This window comes from Ranitomeya variabilis, chromosome 7 (assembly GCF_051348905.1).
Source record: "Ranitomeya variabilis isolate aRanVar5 chromosome 7, aRanVar5.hap1, whole genome shotgun sequence".
NCBI classification, from domain to species: Eukaryota; Metazoa; Chordata; class Amphibia; order Anura; family Dendrobatidae; genus Ranitomeya; species Ranitomeya variabilis.
The window spans coordinates 2,047,883-2,062,669 of NC_135238.1; positions in this window are offsets into that span (position 1 = coordinate 2,047,883).

Genomic DNA, 14,787 nt, shown 5'->3' on the forward strand with positions numbered 1-14,787 from the left:
TGGTTGGTCTGGTGCTGTTGGCCACGGGGACAGGACCTCTGGGGGGTTGGCTGGCAGGGGTACTGGCGTTGGCTGCAGGCTTACCCCCTCTCCAGCTGGTGGTGACTGGCTTCCGCACTTCCGATCTACGGTTGGCCTCATAGGCATCGGCAATCTGCGCTGCTTTCGTCACGTCTTTGGGTTCTCTGTCCATCACGAACTGTCGCACCTCAGTTGGGCAAAGATGGAAGAACTGGTCTTTGATCATCAGGTCTCGCAGCTGTGCAAAGGTGGTCACTGCCAGTCCTTGGGTCCACTGGTCAAAGTGGGTCCCCAGTCCATGCACCACATCACTGTAACTGTCGTGTGGGCCACGTTGGAGGGTCCGAAACTTTTTACGGTACACCTCGGGTGTAAGCTGGTACTTAGCTATGAGAGCCTGCTTGATGGCCTCATAGTCACCATCTTGTTCTTGAGGGAGGGCAGCAAACGCCTCCAGAGCTTTGCCTCTCAGCCCTGGTGTCAGGTATCGTGCCCATTCTTGTGTAGGCAGCTGGTACTGTCTGCAGGCTTTCTCAAAGGCCCGCAGAAAAGTGTCCAAGTCCCCATCCTTTTCCATAACAGGAAAGTGGTCGGGCCGGGGCTTTGGTGTCTGAGCGCTGCTGGGCTCACGGCTCTGGGACGACCCCTGCATTTGCAGTCGAGCCATCTGAAGCTGGTGCTCCCGCTCCTGGTATTGCTGGATCAGCTGCCGACGTCCATCACGGTCATCAGCGGGGAGTAGTTCCAAGACCGCCAGCAGGTGGGGGTCCAATCCACCCTGATGTTTAATCGGGCCGGCATTCAGTGGGTGGACCCCTGCTGCAGCACCATGTTCGCTGGTGCCGGCTTCTGTGGCCTGGCTTGGTCTGCTTCACATTGCACCAGTTCAGCGACCATTTGAGCCTTGGTTTTGTTTGTACAGTCAATCTGCTGTGACATGCACAAGGCCATAAGAGTGTCCTTGGACTGCTTCTTATAAAAGGTTTCTCCCAGCACAACCATGGTTGCCAAATAAAAGATAGGATAGAAAAACGAAGAGAAAGGGAAGGGATAATTACCAGTACACAATTGTCTCTCTCACAACTAATAAACACTGAGTTCGTTCTCCAAACTTATTTGCGCAGTTCTCGCAAGAACTTTCTGCAAGTTTTTAGTGAGAGGAATGATTGCTCAAACCAAATCACTAATGCTCTAATATCCCACCGCCTTGCCACCAATATGTCACGATTCACACCGTGACTGTCAGGATCCCTTAGCCGCTGCCCACAAGATGTCACGGATTGGGGTGACTTTAGACCAGCAGACGGCTATCACATGTGCAGGGGGCTTATCCTAGTTATTCCTCCACTGCCACAATGTGATGAAAAGAACACACACAATGCTATTGACCTCTTAGTTTACAGCAGGGGCTTATTTTAGGTATCCCACTGCTCTTCAATATACCATGAACTGCAGGGATTTGTGTATCCCGCTTACAGTTTCACTCAACACTTGCAGCTCTCTGGCGCCCCCCTCACTCTCAGGTCAGATTAGGTACTGCACCTAGGGTAATTAGTCGCCAGAAAGGCTGCCTGCTATGTACTGGCTATTGGGCGCGCTGCAGCGACGCGACAACTACTCCCACTCAGGCAGGAACAATAATTATCAAGCCGCAGTCGCTGCAATGTTCGTATTTTAAATCGTTTGCCTAATATCTTTCAAAAACAGAACAAAGGACTTTCATGATTCTAGAATCTTCTCTAACAGTTAAAGCTGAGCACTGTCTACTACAGGAAATGCCGATCGTAAATGCCTTTCGTCAATAAAACTCTCTTCCCCCATGCACAGTGGAAAGGCAGCTCAACTCTGAAGTAAAAGAGAAGGGGGGGTTTCTTAGCCCACATCCTGGGCTGACAAGAGAAACTAAACTTATGATATTTCATACCATATCGTGACAAGCCCCCTGCCCCGGTGCTGGTTGAGGGCGAATTGGAGTACGTGGTGGAGAAGATCTTGGATTCTCGTGTTTCTAGACGGAGGCTTCAGTATTTGGTTAAGTGGAAGGGCTATGGTCAGGAGGATAATTCCTGGGTTGTCGCCTCTGATGTTCATGCGGCCGATTTGGTTCGTGCCTTCCATCCTGATCGCCCTGGGGGTTTTGATGAGGGTTCGGTGACCCCTCCTCAAGGGGGGGGGGTACTGTTGTGAACTCTGTTTTTGGGCTCCCTCTTGTGGTCACAAGTGGTACTGTGTGAGTGCTGTCTTTGGGCTCCCTCTGGTGGCTCTTTGTGTCATTCTGCAGGTCTGAGGCTGGTTCAGCTGTCTCGTTATCTGTTAGCTGGTTCCTATTTAGCTCACCTGGATTTTCAGTGGTTGCCTGCTGTCGATGTATTCAGTGCTATTTTGATCTCTCCTGAATCCCTTCGTTATCAGTCTCGCCGAGAGAAGCTAAGTTTCTGTTTGGTTATTTTTTGCTCATCAGTGTTCAATATGTTTCTTGGTTATTTATTTGTCCTTGTCCAGCTTGCTAATATGTGATTTCCTTGCTTGCTGGTAGCTCTAGGGGGCTGAGTTTCTCCCCTCACACCGTTAGTTGGTGTGGGGGTTCTTGTATTCTCAGCGTGGATATTTTGTATAGGGTTTTTTACTGACCGCACAGTTTCCTGCCTGTCTTCTGCTATCTAGTATTAGTGGGCCTCATTTGCTGAATCTGTTTTCATTTCTACGTTTTGTATTTTCCCCTTACCTCACCGTTATTATTTGTTGGGGGCTTCCTATATCTTTGGGGTCATTTCTCTGAGGCAAGTGAGGTCTTACTTTCTCTATAGGGGTAGCAAGTTTCTCAGGCTGCGTCGAGACGTCCAGGAATTTAGGCACGTTCACCGGCTACCTTCAGTGTGTTTGGTTAGGATCAGGTTTTGCGGTCAGTCCAGTTACCACCTCCCTAGAGCTCGTTCAATGTTCAGTAACTTAGCTAGTTCTTTCTGTGATCCTCAGCCACTAAGGATCATAACAGGAGGCCAATCTAGCTAGATAGATAGAACAGGACAGAATACTGTGCGGTCAGTATTAAAAACTAGAAAAATCCACCACAGAAAATACAAAAATCTCCACACCTGACTAAAGGTGTGGAGGGTAAATCTGCTACCTAGAGCTTCCAGCTTAACTGAATAAATCCATAGTGACAAGCTGGACAAGAAAAAACATAGAATGTGCAGAACGATTAAGTCCACAATATGTGGACAGCAAAAGAACAAGCAAGGACTTATCTTTGCTGAACTGGTCAGAATATCAGGGAAATCCAAGCAGAGATGTGAATCCAAGCAGGAACCATTGACAACTGGCACTGGCTGAAGGACAGAGCCAGGATAAATAGCCGAGCCAGAATAGACGATCAGTGGAAGCAGCTGCTGACTGCTAAATCCAAGGAGCAACAGTTCCACTTAAATCCACCGGAGGGAGCCCAAGAGCAGAACTCACAAAAGTGCCACTTACAACCACCGGAGGGAGCCAAAGAGCGGAATTCACAACAGTACCCCCCCTTGAGGAGGGGTCACCGAACCCTCACCAGAGCCCCCAGGCCGATCAGGACGAGCCAAGTGAAAGGCACGAACCAAATTGGCGGCATGGACATCGGAGGCAACAACCCAAGAATTATCCTCCTGGCCATAACCCTTCCACTTGACAAGATACTGAAGCCTCCGCCTCGAAAAATGAGAATCCAAAATTTTCTCCACCACATATTCCAACTCCCCCTCAACCAACACCGGGGCAGGAGGATCAACCGAGGTGACAACGGGCACCACATATCTCCGCAACAAAGATCTATGGAAAACATTATGGATGGCAAAAGAGGCTGGAAGGGCCAAACGAAAAGACACCGGATTGATAATCTCAGAAATCTTATAAGGACCAATAAACCGAGGCTTGAACTTAGGGGAAGAAACCTTCATAGGAACATGACAAGAGGATAACCAGACCAAATCCCCCACACGAAGCCGGGGACCAACACACCGACGGCGGTTAGCAAAACGTTGAGCCTTTTCCTGAGACGTCAAATTGTCTACCACATGAGTCCAAATCTGCTGTAACCTGTCCACCACAGAATCCACACCAGGACAATCAGAAGGCTCAACCCTGCCCCGAAGAAAAACGAGGATGAAAACCAAAATTACAAAAGAAAGGCGAAACCAAAGTAGCCGAACTAGCCCGATTATTAAGAGCAAACTCGGCCAACGGCAAGAAAGCCACCCAATCATCCAGACACAAAGCATCTCAAATAGGTTTCCAAGGTCTGATTAGATCGCTCAGTTTGGCCATTTGTCTGAGGATGGAACGCCGAAGAAAAAGACAAATCAATGCCCATCCTAGCACAAAAGGCCCGCCAAAACCTAGAAACAAACTGGGAACCTCTGTCGGACACAATATTCTCTGGAATGCCATGCAAACGAACCACATGCTGAAAAAACAATAGAACCAAGTCAGAGGAGGAAGGCAATTTAGGCAAAGGTACCAAATGAACCATTTTAGAGAACCGGTCACAAACCACCCAGATAACAGACATCTTCTGGGAAACAGGAAGATCCGAAATAAAATCCATGGAAATATGCGTCCAGGGCCTCTCAGGGACCGGCAAGGGCAAAAGCAACCCACTAGCGCGGGAACAGCAAGGCTTGGCCCGGGCACAAGTCCCACAGGACTGCACAAAAGAACGCACATCCCGCGACAAGGAAGGCCACCAAAAGGACCTAGCAACCAAATCTCTGGTACCAAAAATCCCAGGATGACCAGCCAACACTGAACAATGAACCTCAGAAATTACCTTACTAGTCCATCTATCAGGAACAAACAGCTTCCCCACTGGACAGCGGTCAGGTTTATCAGCCTGAAATTCCTGAAGCACCCGCCGCAAATCAGGGGAGATGGCAGATAGAATCACCCCTTCTTTAAGAATGCCAACCGGCTCAAGGACTCCAGGAGAATCAGGCAAAAAACTCCTAGAGAGGGCATCAGCATTAACATTCTTAGATCCTGGAAGATACGAGACCACAAAATCAAAACGGGAGAAAAACAGGTACCATCGAGCCTGTCTAGGGTTCAGCCGCTTGGCCGACTCGAGGTAAATCAGATTCTTATGATCGGTCAAGACCACAAAGCGGTGCTTGGCTCCCTCAAGCCAATGTCGCCATTCCTCAAATGCCCACTTGATAGCCAACAACTCCCGATTGCCAACGTCATAATTGCGCTCCGCAGGCGAAAACTTTCTGGAAAAAAAGGCACACGGTTTCATCAAAGAACCATCAGAATTCCTCTGAGACAAAACGGCCCCTGCCCCAATCTCAGAAGCGTCAACCTCAACCTGAAAAGGAAGAGAAACATCCGGCTGATGCAACACAGGGGCAGAAGTAAATCGGCGTTTAAGCTCCTGAAAGGCCTCAACAGCCGCAGAGGACCAATTCGTCACATCAGCGCCTTTCTTCGTCAAATCAGTCAGGGGCTTAACCACACTGGAAAAGTTGGCAATGAAACGGCGATAAAAATTAGCAAAGCCCAAAAATTTCTGAAGGCTCTTCACCGATGTGGGTTGAATCCAGTCATGAATGGCTTGGACCTTAACAGGATCCATTTCTATAGACGAGGGAGAAAAAATAAACCCCAAAAAAGAGACCTTCTGAACTCCAAATAGGCACTTAGACCCCTTCACAAATAAAGCATTATCACGAAGGATCTGGAATACCATCCTGACCTGCTTCACATGAGACTCCCAATCATCGGAAAAAATCAAAATATCATCCAAATACACAATCATGAATTTATCAAGATCATTGCGGAAAATATCATGCATGAAGGACTGAAATACAGAAGGAGCATTAGAAAGCCCGAAAGGCATCACAAGGTATTCAAAATGGCCTTCGGGCGTATTAAATGCAGTTTTCCATTCGTCACTCTGTTTAATACGAACAAGATTATATGCCCCTCGAAGGTCAATCTTAGTAAACCAACTAGCCCCCTTAATCCGAGCAAACAAATCAGAAAGCAAAGGTAAAGGGTATTGGAATTTGACCGTGATCTTATTAAGAAGGCGATAATCAATGCAGGGTCTCAAGGAGCCATCCTTCTTGGCAACAAAAAAGAACCACGCTCCCAATGGTGACGAAGACGGCCGAATATGCCCCTTCTCCAAAGACTCCTTGACATAACTCCGTATGGCGGCATGCTCTGGCACAGACAGATTGAAAAGTCGGCCCTTAGGGAACTTACAGCCAGGAATCAAGTTAATAGCACAATCACAGTCCCTATGTGGAGGAAGGGAACTGGACTTGGGCTCCTTAAATACATCCTGGAAATCCGACAAAAACTCAGGGACTTCAGAAGAGGGGGAAGAGGAAATTGACATCAAAGGAACGTCACAATGTACCCCTTGACAACCCCAACTAGTCACAGACATAGATTTCCAATCCAGCACCGGATTATGTTCCTGTAACCATGGGAAACCCAGCACAATAGCATCATGCAAATTATGCAACACCAGAAAACGGCAATCTTCCTGATGTGCTGGAGCCATGCACATGGTCAGCTGAGTCCAATACTGAGGTTTATTCTTGGCCAACGGTGTAGAATCAATGCCCCTCAAAGGAATAGGGCTCTGCAAAGGCTGCAAGGAAAAACCACAGCGCCTGGCGAATTCCAAGTCCATTAAGTTCAGGGCAGCGCCTGAATCCACAAATGCCATGACAGAAAAGGACGATAATGAGCAAATCAGGGTCACAGATAAAAGAAATTTAGGCTGTACAGTACTGATGGTAACAGACCTAGCGACCCTCTTAGTACGCTTAGGGCAATCAGAAATAACATGAGCAGAATCACCACAGTAAAAACACAGCCTATTCTGACGTCTGAATCCCTGCCGTACTGCTCTAGTCAAAATCCTATCACATTGCATAGGCTCAGGACTCTGCTCAGAGGACACTGCCATATGGTGCACAACTTTGCGCTCGCGCAGGCGCCGATCAATCTGAATGGCTAGAGACATAGATTCGCTCAAACCAGCAGGCGTGGGGAACCCCACCATAACATCTTTAAGGGCTTCAGAAAGACCCTTTCTGAAAATTGCTGCCAGAGCATCCTCATTCCATTTAGTGAGCACAGACCATTTTCTAAATTTCTGGCAGTATAATTCTGCCGCTTCCTGACCCTGACATAGGGCCAACAAGGTTTTTTCTGCATGATCCACAGAATTAGGTTCGTCATACAATAATCCGAGCGCTTGAAAAAATGCGTCTACATTAAGCAATGCCGGATCCCCTGATTCAAGGGAGAATGCCCAGTCCTGAGGATCACCACGCAGCAGAGAAATAACAATCTTAACCTGCTGAATGGAATCACCAGAGGAACGGGGTTTCAAAGTAAAAAACAATTTGCAGTTATTTTTGAAGTTCAAAAACTTGGATCTGTCCCCAAAAAACAAATCAGGAGTAGGAATTTTAGGCTCTAAAGCTGGAGTCTGGACAACATAATCTTGGATACTGTGTACTCTTGCAGCAAGTTGATCCACACGAGAAAACAAACCCTGAACATCCATGCCAGCGCCAAAATCCTGAACCACCCAGAGATTAAGAGGAAAAAAAAGACAAAACAGACTGCAGAAAAAAAAATGGTTCAGAACTTTTTTTTTCCTTCTTTTGAGATGCATTTAATTCATTTTTGGCCAGTTGTACTGTTATGAACTGGTGGTTTAGGTGGATTCCGCGAGTGCGCAGATGGAGATCGCGGCGGCCATTTTCCTAAAGCCCCGGGCAGCAGAGCGCTCCATCTGCGCACGCGCGGCCACAGGAAAGATGGCCGCGCCCACCGGTAAACGGCGAATAGCGAAGACCGCGCTGTTTTGAATCTCCTGGGCAGTGGATCTTCGCTTTGGACATGCGCACACCACTACACCACCAACGTAATGATGAGCAGGTTTCTGGGGGAGAAACAGCGCTGTCACCACGCCCATATGACCAGACCAGCGTGAGTGACAGCAGAAAACGGCGACTTTACAAAGGTATTTCGGCAGCTTAGGTAGGTTATAAAGGCACACAAAAGACACTAATGTAACGCCCAGCTCTGCCCCTATTTAACGGTATTTTTAGCTCATCTTCAAAAAACGGGGTGACAGGTGCCCTTTAAGTCCACAATATGTGGACAGCAAAAGAACAAGCAAGGTCTTATCTTTGCTGAACTGGTCAGAATATCAGGGAAATCCAAGCAGAGATGTGAATCCAAGCAGGAACCATTGACAACTGGCACTGGCTGAAGGACAGAGCCAGGATAAATAGCCGAGCCAGAATAGACGATCAGTGGAAGCAGCTGCTGACTGCTAAATCCAAGGAACAGCAGTTCCACTTAAATCCACCGGAGGGAGCCCAAGAGCAGAACTCACAAAAGTGTCACTTACAACCACCGGAGGGAGCCAAAGAGCGGAATTCACAACAGCCTGCGCCAGATCCGCAGCGTGAATACAAGAAAAGGATGTCATCGTAAGAAGATGGGAGGCCCCGGACCGCGACGCCCATCGGACCAGAACAGAACCGCCCCTGGGTGAGTATAATATAACCTCTTTTTCTAATTTTCAGGATACATCGGGGGCTTATCTACAGCATTACAGAATGCTGTAGATAAGCCCCTGATGCCGGTGGGCTTAGCTCACCTTCGATTTTCGGGGTGACAGGTTCCCTTTAACCCACGAAGCTTTTCTCGGTTTTGCATTTTCGCTCCCCTCTTTCCCAGAGCCATAACTTTTTTATTTTTCCATCAATATAGCCATATGAGGGCTTATTTTTTGCGAGAGGAGTTGCACTTTTGGACGACACCATTGGTTTTACTATGTCGTGTAACAGAAAAAGGGAAAAAAATTCCAAGTACGGTGAAATTGAAAAAAAAACGCAATCCCACACTGTTTTTTTGTTGGGCTTTTTTGCTAGGTTAACTAAATGCTAAAACTGACCAGCCATTATGATTCTCCAGCTCATTATCAGTTTACAGACACCAAACATGTCTGGGTTCTTTTTGATCTAGATGGTAAAAAAAAAATCCAAACTTTGCTAAATAAATGCTCTTCTTGGCGGTCCTGATGCTGATCACACGGCGCCGTCCTGCGCTCTTCTTGGCGGTCCTTATGTTGCTCACACGGCACCGTCCTGCGCTCTTCTTGGCGGTCCTGATGCTGCTCACACGGCGCCGTCCTGGGCTCTTCTTGGCAGTCCTGATGATGCTCACACGGTGCCGTCCTGCGCTCTTAGTGGTCCTGATGCTGCTCACACGGCGCCGTCCTGCGCTCTTCCTGGCGGTCCTGATGCTGCTCACACGGCGCCATCCTGCGCTCTTCCTGGCGGTTCTGATGCTGCTCACATGGCGCCGTCCTGCGCTCTTCCTGGCGGTCCTGATGCTGCTCAGACGGCGCCATCTGTTATGACCCCAATGGCAGAGGGTCTCAGGAATAAATACCAAGTCTGCAAACACAAAAAACCAGCTCATAGGGCAGTGGTAAGGCTACGTTCACATTTGCGGCCAGCGCAGCAGCGTCGGGCGCCGCAGCGGCGCATGCGTCATGCGCCCCTATATTTAACATGGGGGCGCATGGACATGCGGCGCACTTGCGTTTTGCGCCGCATGCGTCGCTGCGGCGCCCGCGTCGGGTCGCAGAGGACGCAGCAAGTTGCATTTTTGCTGCGTCCAAATTCAATGAAAAAAACGACGCATGCGGCGCAAAACGCAGCGTTGTGCATGCGTTTTGCTGCGTTTTTGTTTGCGTTGTGCGCTGCGGCGCCGACGCTGCGGCGCACAACGCAAATGTGAACGTAGCCTTTACTGGGCTGACCATATATCTAATCCTAGCACCACAAATAGAAGTAGCCGGGGAACGTGCCTATGTTGGTTCTAGACTTCTCGCGCCAGCCGGAGAACTAACTAACCCTAGAAGGGAAAAGAAAGACCTTTCTTGCCTCCAGAGAAAAGACCCCAAAAGTTGGATACAAGCCCCCAACAAATAATAACGGTGAGGTAAGAGGAAAAGACAAACATAAGAATGAGCTAGGTATTTAGCAAAGAGAGGCCCACTAGCTAATAGCAGAATATAGTAAGATGACTTATATGGTCAGCAAAAACCCTATTAAAATATCCACGCTGGATATTCAAGAACCCCCGAACCGTCTAACGGCCGGGGGGAGAACACCAGCCCCCTAGAGCTTCCAGCAAGGTCAGAAATCACATTTAGTACAAGCTGGACAAAAATAGTAGCAAGCAAGTAACTCAAAAAACAAAGAAGCAAGACTTAGCTTAATTTTGCAAGAGCCAGGACCAGCAGACAGGAGCAACAGAAGGATCTGATTACAACGATGCCAGGCACTGGACTAAGGATCCAGGAAGTTAATATAGCGACACCCCTGGACTAACGACCCAGGTGAGTGCCAAACAGAAAAAAAGACAATCCCAGAGTCATACCACTAGAGACCACAAAAGTCTAATTCACAACAGCCATCCTGCGCTCTTCCTGGCGGTCCTGATGCTGCTCACACGGCGCCATCCTGCGCTCTTCCTGGCAGTTCTGATGCTGCTCACACGGCGCCGTCCTGCGCTCTTCCTGGCGGTCCTGATGCTGCTCACACGGCGCCATCCTGCGCTCTTCCTGGCGGTCCTGATGCTGCTCACACGGCGCCGTCCTGCGCTCTTCCTGGCGGTCCTGATGCTGCTCACACGGCGCCGTCCTGCGCTCTTCCTGGTGGTCCTGATGCTGCTCACACGGCGCCGTCCTGGGCTCTTCTTGGCGGTCCTGATGATGCTCACACGGTGCCGTCCTGCGCTCTTCTTAGCGGTCCTGATGCTGCTCACACGGCGCCATCCTGCGCTCTTCCTGGCGGTCCTGATGCTGCTCACAAGGCGCCGTCCTGCGCTCTTCCTGGTGGTCCTGATGATGCTCACACGGCGCCGTCCTGCGCTCTTCCTGGCGGTCCTGATGCTGCTCACACGGCGCCATCCTGCGCTCTTCCTGGCGGTCCTGATGCTGCTCACATGGCGCCGTCCTGCGCTCTTCTTGGCGGTCCTGATGCTGCTCACACGGCGCCGTCCTGCGCTCTTCCTGGCGGTCCTGATGCTGCTCACACGGCGCCGTCCTGCGCTCTTCTTGGCGGTCCTGATGCTGCTCACACGGCGCCGTCCTGCGTTCTTCCTGGCGGTCCTGATGCTGCTCACACGGCGCCGTCCTGCGCTCTTCTTGGCGGTCCTGATGCTGCTCACACGGCGCCGTCCTGCGCTCTTCCTGGCGGTCCTGATGCTGCTCACACGGCGCCGTCCTGCGCTCTTCTTGGCGGTCCTGATGCTGCTCACACGGCGCCGTCCTGCGTTCTTCCTGGCGGTCCTGATGCTGCTCACACGGCGCCGTCCTGCGCTCTTCTTGGAGGTCCTGATGCTGCTCACACGGCGCCGTCCTGCGCTGTTCCTGGAGGTCCTGATGCTGCTCACACGGCGCCGTCCTGCGCTCTTCTTGGGGGTCCTGATGCTGCTCACACGGCGCCGTCCTGCGCTCTTCCTGGCGGTCCTGATGCTGCTCACACGGCGCCGTCCTGCGCTCTTCCTGGCGGTCCTGATGCTGCTCACACGGCGCCGTCCTGCGCTCTTCCTGGTGGTCCTGATGCTGCTCACACGGCGCCGTCCTGCGCTCTTCCTGGCGGTCCTGATGCTGCTCACACGGCGCCGTCCTGCGCTCTTCCTGGTGGTCCTGATGCTGCTCACACGGCGCTGTCCTGCGCTCTTCCTGGCGGTCCTGATGCTGCTCACACGGCGCCGTCCTGCGCTCTTCCTGGCGGTCCTGATGCTGCTCACACGGCGCCGTCCGGCGCTCTTCCTGGTGGTCCTGATGCTGCTCACACGGCGCCGTCCTGCGCTCTTCCTGGCGGTCCTGATGCTGCTCACATGGCGCCGTCCTGCGCTCTTCTTGGCGGTCCTGATGCTGCTCACACGGCGCCGTCCTGCGCTCTTCTTGGCGGTCCTGATGCTGCTCACACGGCGCCGTCCTGCGTTCTTCCTGGCGGTCCTGATGCTGCTCACACGGCGCCGTCCTGCGCTCTTCCTGGTGGTCCTGATGCTGCTCACACGGCGCCGTCCTGCGCTCTTCCTGGCGGTCCTGATGCTGCTCACACGGCGCCGTCCTGCGCTCTTCCTGGTGGTCCTGATGCTGCTCACACGGCGCTGTCCTGCGCTCTTCCTGGCGGTCCTGATGCTGCTCACACGGCGCCGTCCTGCGCTCTTCCTGGCGGTCCTGATGCTGCTCACACGGCGCCGTCCTGCGCTCTTCCTGGCGGTCCTGATGCTGCTCACACGGCGCCGTCCTGCGCTCTTCCTGGCGGTCCTGATGCTGCTCACACGGCGCTGTCCTGCGCTCTTCCTGGCGGTCCTGATGCTGCTCACACGGCGCCGTCCTGCGCTCTTCCTGGCGGTCCTGATGCTGCTCACACGGCGCCGTCCTGCGCTCTTCCTGGCGGTCCTGATGCTGCTCACACGGCGCCGTCCTGCGCTCTTCCTGGTGGTCCTGATGCTGCTCACACGGCGCTGTCCTGCGCTCTTCCTGGCGGTCCTGATGCTGCTCACACGGCGCCGTCCTGCGCTCTTCCTGGCGGTCCTGATGCTGCTCACACGGCGCCGTCCTGCGCTCTTCCTGGCGGTCCTGATGCTGCTCACACGGCGCCGTCCTGCGCTCTTCCTGGCGGTCCTGATGCTGCTCACACGGCGCCATCCTGTGCTCTTCCTGGCGGTCCTGATGCTGCTCACACGGCGCCGTCCTGCGCTCTTCCTGGCGGTCCTGATGCTGCTCACACGGCGCCGTCCTGCGCTCTTCCTGGCGGTCCTGATGCTGCTCACACGGCGCCGTCCTGCGCTCTTCCTGGCGGTCCTGATGCTGCTCACACGGCGCCGTCCTGCGCTCTTCCTGGTGGTCCTGATGCTGCTCACATGGCGCCGTCCTGCGCTCTTCCTGGTGGTCCTGATGCTGCTCACACGGCGCCGTCCTGCGCTCTTCCTGGCGGTTCTGATGCTGCTCACACGGCTCCGTTCTGCGCTCTTCCTGGCGGTCCTGATGCTGCTCACACGGCGCCGTCCTGCGCTCTTCCTGGCGGTCCTGATGCTGCTCACATGGCGCCGTCCTGCGCTCTTCCTGGCGGTCCTGATGCTGCTCACACGGCGCCGTCCTGCGCTCTTCCTGGCGGTCCTGATGCTGCTCACACGGCGCCGTCCTGCGCTCTTCCTGGCGGTCCTGATGCTGCTCACACGGCGCCGTCCTGCGCTCTTCCTGGCGGTCCTGATGCTGCTCACACGGCGCCGTCCTGCGCTCTTCCTGGCGGTCCTGATGCTGCTCACACGGCGCCGTCCTGCGCTCTTCCTGGCGGTCCTGATGCTGCTCACACGGCTCCGTCCTGCGCTCTTCCTGGCGGTCCTGATGCTGCTCACACGGCGCCGTCCTGCGCTCTTCCTGGCGGTCCTGATGCTGCTCACATGGCGCCGTCCTGCGCTCTTCCTGGCGGTCCTGATGCTGCTCACATGGCGCCGTCCTGCGCTCTTCCTGGCGGTCCTGATGCTGCTCACACGGTGCCGTCCTGCGCTCTTCCTGGTGGTCCTGATGCTGCTCACACGGCGCCGTCCTGCGCTCTTCCTGGCGGTCCTGATGCTGCTCACACGGCGCCGTCCTGCGCTCTTCCTGGTGGTCCTGATGCTGCTCACACGGCGCCGTCCTGCGCTCTTCCTGGCGGTCCTGATGCTGCTCACACGGCGCTGTCCTGCGCTCTTCCTGGCGGTCCTGATGCTGCTCACATGGCGCCGTCCTGCGCTCTTCCTGGCGGTCCTGATGCTGCTCACATGGCGCCGTCCTGCGCTCTTCCTGGCGGTCCTGATGTTGCTCACACGGCGCCGTCCTGCGCTCTTCCTGGCGGTCCTGATGCTGCTCACATGGCGCCGTCCTGCGCTCTTCCTGGCGGTCCTGATGCTGCTCACACGGCGCCGTCCTGCGCTCTTCCTGGCGGTTCTGATGCTGCTCACACGGCGCCGTCCTGCGCTCTTCCTGGCGGTCCTGATGCTGCTCACATGGCGCCGTCCTGCGCTCTTCCTGGCGGTCCTGATGTTGCTCACACGGCGCCGTCCTGCGCTCTTCCTGGCGGTTCTGATGCTGCTCACACGGCGCCGTCCTGCGCTCTTCCTGGCGGTCCTGATGCTGCTCACATGGCGCCGTCCTGCGCTCTTCCTGGCGGTCCTGATGCTGCTCACACGGCGCCGTCCTGCGCTCTTCCTGGCGGTTCTGATGCTGCTCACACGGCGCCGTCCTGCGCTCTTCCTGGCGGTCCTGATGCTGCTCACATGGCGCCGTCCTGCGCTCTTCCTGGCGGTCCTGATGTTGCTCACACGGCGCCGTCCTGCGCTCTTCCTGGTGGTCCTGATGCTGCTCACACGGCGCGGACAGTGAAGTTTCAGTGTAATATATGATATCGTCTGCGCTCCTTCTATCCCCCAGTTGCTCTCATGTATCCCACACAGTAGTGATGTGTCGTCGGACTGCCCATCACTACCACACAGCGGGGACAGCAACACGTCACGTGACTGCCTTCTATGGGGCCACTGACCGGTCACCGCCCCATTTACCTGTCACCGATTTTACCAGCATCTGATTCTTTTCTCCGCAATTATCTGACTCCGATTATCGGCCGATTATTAGTGGTGAGGAAACGGCAACGGTCACAGTCACTGTGTTTACATTTCACATATCAA